We start from the raw sequence: 6,000 nt of genomic DNA on the forward strand, positions 1-6,000 counted from the left end.
TATGGACTACACGGATGTATCTGACACATTTTTTTAATGTTACAATTTTTTTTTTTTACAAACATCGCGTTATTGGAATAATCATTTGAACTTAGTAGGTACCGATAGTTTAATTTATTTGTTCGAATGCCTGGAATCTGTGAACGTTTGGTTTAAAGATATTCTTGTTAGGTTAAAATTCTATTAAGAAACACATTAGCAGCAAAAAATAATTTCACCAACAGCAATCATCAAGTGATTATATATTTAAAGAGGTTTGCTTATGGGACAATTTTTTTTTTTGTAAGATCTGTAGGATCATGAAGTTGGTATGGAAAAAATGTAGAAAAATTAATCAGAGGCCTGACTTTGTATACTACGTCTTCACAGTTTGTCTGCCAGCTTGGTAGACAGCCTGAGGTCATATTCCGACCATTCGATTAAACTTACTATTAAAATACTCGAATTTCCTATTGAGCTATGAGGAAAACTCAGTACAGAGCTGTTAGATATATTGTTGGTTTTCCGAATACCTCTGGATTTATTGATCTACAAACTGACTCGAAAAAATTTTGGAGAATTTTTTATGTGACTGTACTGTAAGTTGTAACATGATTTAGATTACCAGGAATACGGATTATACGGAGATGCTTAAAATTTAGTTTTAAATGAGGGGATAATAATACAAAGGATAAGACAAGTGATTTTAATGTATAACGGAAGCTTCTAAAACATATAACACATTATTTTATATATATGTATAATTTTTTTTATTTAAACTTTAAGAAATTTTTTTTTTCATACAATGTCGAAATTTTATGTTAATTCTTAATAATTTCATTCAAAGATATAAAATGTTAAATAAATTTTAAAAAGCCTATTAGTTTTCCCGGCAAATCGGGTAATCACGGGTAATCGTGGGTAATAACCGGTGATCAAATCATTAGCTAAATTTCCTGTTCTAAAATTTTGTATAAAAAGTTTGAGCTGTTGGAAAAAGTTTTAGAAGTTAATCATGAGATTTTTTTTACGATTTACGATTCAACACAGTTGTGATGGCTCACATATTGAGAATTTACGAAGACGATATATTATAATGATGGCAATTCAAACTTAAAAAAGTGACAAAAATAAAATGTCCGAATAAAATCATATTTACTAGTTTAGTTTGAAAATATATATTTAAAATATATTTTTATTTCACTTTGAGTGAGCATGATTTATATAATATGTGTCATTATAGTTGTTCATTGATTATTCTTACCACGAGTTTGTTTGATCACAATAAAAACAGATAGTTTACAGTATTTTATATGTATACATTGATCGTTTGCGAGGAATTATGAATGAAAAACTACATACTGTTAGTGTTTAGTTATACTGCAAGTAAGGTTTCGAAATCTCCACCCAATGTTGACTGACAAAAACATTTCAAAAATTTATTTTATTATAATTACGAACAGTTATTTGTATTAAAATATTAATGGAGGTCACATTTTAAATTAAAAAAATTACTAGTATCGAGAGTATACGAAAGTATCGATAAGTATGTTATAAGTAATTATTAACCATACCTTTATTAATCATCTCAAAAACAATATTTATATATATATTATATATATAAATATTTCGATTTCGCTTTTTATCACCTGAATATTTGACATCGCTTATCGATAATACTCGGGAGGCTTTCACTAAACGATCAGGCTACATCTATTTTAAGCCGGTACACACTGAGAGTTGTATTACTCGTATAGGATTATATAAAACTAATATTTTAATGGTAATTATTGTGATAATAACATAATTTATGTGTTAATTTAAATATAGTACCTACACTCTGTCAGCGACTTTGCTTGTATTCTATAGCTATCAATATCAATATATAAAATGGCTTGGGTGTTTGAATCTTCGATTACCAAATCGTTCATGATATTAAGGAATTTTCTGTATTGAATTATTTATAAACATAACAATATAGAAATAGTTTTTTAATGAGACCTTTTTAAACATAAACATTTAATTTCAAACAGTTGTAACTCGTTTCACGGTCTCAAAAATCGTTTGCAACGATTCAACTGTTATATATGTTTGCAATTTTGACAGTTTTTTTTTTTATTGAGTCAACAAATGAAAGTTGACAACATGCCTCACAATTAATTACACCTTTTCTGCCAATCCAGATCAGATGAAGACAAAAATTTTGTGATATATTTTTTGTAATTAAATCGTGACGATGAGATGAAAAACATGAATTGAATGCAGCCTCTGTTCTAAGGTAATGTGCGGCAAATAACAATGTGGCAAGTTTTCAGATATGTAAATTTTGAATAGGCCACGTATAGCTTGAAATGTTCTCAGGTCACTTACGGCGGCCTGTAGTTCGAAATTTAAATGAAAATGAAGATGTATACAAAATTTGAAACGTACCAGAGCTTTCCAACGTTGCTCGAACGAGTAACTGTTGATAATTGTTTACGTTATGACACTTTGCAACACGTCTACCCTGGACGGGCTGTGAGCCTCGAATGAATGAAGCCAGGGGTTGTATGGAGGGCGGGGCTGAAATAAACCGGCCGATTTCTGATGTCATTACAGAAGAGACACGCTTCACAGGGAACGATCTCTCTCAATTTGGTCGGTTTATTCTGAACGCTAGCCGTTACTGCGTATAACCTTGCCAATTAATGATGATGGTTCAGAGTCAAGCTTTTCATATGAGAATAATGATATTTCACATGGCGGTGTTATAATTTTATTATACCAAAGAATTTCAGCGTCGCCTCGAGTCTTAATCTTTCATATTAGTGTCGGGAATTCGCAGGCCCGAAAGTGACATAACGAAACGTCATATTATTACACGCTAGTTGGACCACGAGCTATTTTCATTATTACCTACTCTAAAACAACTTAAATATTTTTATAATTAGATATTTGATTTTCATTTGTATCTATTTCAAACTTTACGTATTATATGTATGTAATTAAGTCCACTAACAATGCTTTTAAGATTTCGTCGAAATGACAAAAAAATTAGGTTGAATATAATAAAAAAATTAAACTATTCATACCGAAAATTATGTTATATATAAAAAATATAATTCAATCAGGATCGACAAATGGCTTTTAAAAAAAAACTACAACAATAAAATAAAAATTTATGTACTGACAATATAAAAATATCCACAAATGCAACATTGATTTAATCGTGACATTAATAAGCACAATGTTGCTATCAACAGCTAGTTTACGAAAAACACAAACCAAATTTTATCTCTTAAAGTTTTTTATAACAAAGAAAATCATTATCACGTGTTATCTATTTCCAGGTAGACACTTTAGTAAATGAAACCTCAAAAACCGTTTGGATGAATATAAAACAGAAATAAGGCTTTCAAATAAAATAAAGTGTTCGTTTTCATATCCGAAAAGTGACCAGTAAAAAAATATATTTGTTTTTTTTTTTTTTTATATTGATTGAAATTTAAGCCGTTGATAATAGTGTAAAAGATACCATTATAAAAAATACTAGAGTAATGATGATTTTGTGACATCATTTTATATCATATCATACTTTCTTATCATATCATATAATATTATATATACATGGAAATGTGTTTAGGCAGTTGTATTTGGCTGCGTTAAAAAGGGCGGGAAAAGGGTAATAGGTACATGTACTTATACAAAATAAACTTTCTCTTCTTGGGGAGTATAGATTTTGAAATAACGTACTGCATCTTAAGACTTGTCTTCTAAAGATATAATAAAAAAGATACAGGGAAGGTTTGACCTGAAGGCTAAAGTGTAAAACAAATGTATGCTTATATGTTTGGTTGTTTTAAATATATATTTATACATATTATTATTTTTTTTAATAAAATTTTTGGGATTTATTAATTATTACACGTTTAGTCGAGCGCAATATAATTAGGGTGATGATAACTTATGCGATTCGTTAGTTTTTACCTGTCAAAACTCATTTCACGTAATCTAACCGAACGAGTATAAACCTGACACGTGGAAAATTAAAATAAAAAAACAGTATGAAATAAGCCATATTGTTATTCCTCTGACTTTGAGATCCTCATTATTCTGCTTTGACTGGTTTATTCTATCTGTCAAAACAGATTTATTAAAGTATATAACCTTCTTACAGCCGACCTTCATACTGACTTCTTGCATTGTAAATGCAAATTTTAACAATGTAATATTTAATATAAATATTAATATAAAATTCAGGTGTAAAATGACCCATATTTTATTAAGTAGTCTTATTTTGTTTTAAATAATAAAGTTTGCAAGATAAACATAGAAACAGACATATTATATGAGTTATTGGTGTATATAATATTAATATACGAAAAAAAAAACTTTTTATAGATTTTAAAAGAGTCACACAGTAAATTTTATATTAAAAAGAGCTGATAAAGCAATTTTTAATATAAAATCTATTGGAAATGCGTAAATTTTTTTAAAATTAACATCACACACACTACCACGACTCTGACACACACTTACACACATACAATACATAAATACGTGAATATATCTCAGTGTGTGTGTTGTCACTAAATGTCAAAAATAATGACATTTATATTCTACTATTGAACATGAAATAATCAATTATCTGGTATCGAAAGTTCTGCGAAACGTACTATTCATTAAAACATACACATAAATTCAATACAATATTTATCTAAGTAAATAAATCTACTTTTATTTCCCGGATTTACTTATTTAAAGCCAAATGAACAACATTGGATGGAATCAATGCAATGCAATCACTTCATAGCGAACCAGCCACTATCTGTTCTTAGCTCGTTTAATTATCTGTTGGCTGGTTTTTACCTTCAGAATTAACTTGTATACGAGTTTTACATATATATAAATAGCCTTAATAAATAAATTTAGATGTATATATATCTAAACAAAACAACATGTAAAAAATTGTTTTCGTACATATAATCCGACAAACAAAAGGCCAATCGAATGCGAATAGGATTATTTTGCCCTTTTTAAGCGTTTTTTAAAATCCTTTGTTAATGTTTGGTTAATAGTGTTACAGTCCTGATGTCAAAAAAATGGTTCTGTCGTTACAAAATAATTTTGATGTCATCTTTACGTTACCTGAACCTGTCCAGGAGGACAATAGGCATAAAAATTTTGTTTATTTACCCCTTCAATTGCTCTACTGATGATATAAATTCATGTTACCATGGTAACGAGGTGCCATATTGTTTGAAGCGGAATTATTTAAATGATTGCATGGAATCGTATTATTTTTTTACTATACATTTTTTATTCTGTATTGAAATACAAATAAAAAAGATAGTAAGGCTTCTTGCGAGTTAATATTTTTTGATATACGGATTTTTGATGTTATTAAAACAATCTCAAGTTCGGTCACTTTCGATCCGTGGGAAAGAAATGATATATATGTATAATCAAAACCAATCCCTAAAAACTTAATTCACTGAAATAAATATCGAATGAACAAAAACTGAAATTAAGGATAAAGGGTTTAATATTGTTATATTTTAATGAGGGTCCACTGGAAATGCGATACAATATAAAAACCTTTTTGAATTTCCATGAAAATTATTATAAACCTTTTTGGTCAAGAACGAATCTGACAGGCGAGTAATATAAACTGAAAAAAAAAGTAATTTTAATTTCATGTATCGTTTCATAAAATTGATTCCTTTAGAAACACATTTTGTAGATTATTTAAATATATATATATATATATAGATCCGTTTCAATACGTGTAGGGATCAAATTTTTTCAGTAATATATGCCTATGGGAGACATATATATATATATATATATTATCAGAATGCTATTCGGAAATGCATCTTCGACTCCTAATTTAAGTTCGCTTAAAAAGTATACGCTCGATATATCGTTTCGTATTCAATAAAATATAATAATATAATTTATATCATACATCATAATGAATAATAAAATTATATTACGTTTTTGTTAAAAATTTTAAATGGAAAATTAAATTATCATAACATT

At 28.2% G+C, this 6,000-nt stretch overlaps 1 protein-coding gene across 1 annotated transcript in view; it reads right to left on the reverse strand.

The window, feature by feature from the left end:
* The window catches only part of LOC116775079 (calbindin-32), a 64,646-nt gene extending 62,112 nt beyond the window's left edge, over positions 1-2,534 (reverse strand). Inside the window, exon 1 of the mRNA XM_032667888.2 lies at positions 2,410-2,534. The gene's annotated coding sequence lies outside the window, so the exon portion shown is untranslated. The remainder of the gene's footprint in view (positions 1-2,409) is intronic.
* Positions 2,535-6,000: the final 3,466 nt, after the last annotated feature.

Source organism: Danaus plexippus, chromosome 25 (assembly GCF_018135715.1).
Source record: "Danaus plexippus chromosome 25, MEX_DaPlex, whole genome shotgun sequence".
Taxonomy (NCBI): Eukaryota; Metazoa; Arthropoda; class Insecta; order Lepidoptera; family Nymphalidae; genus Danaus; species Danaus plexippus.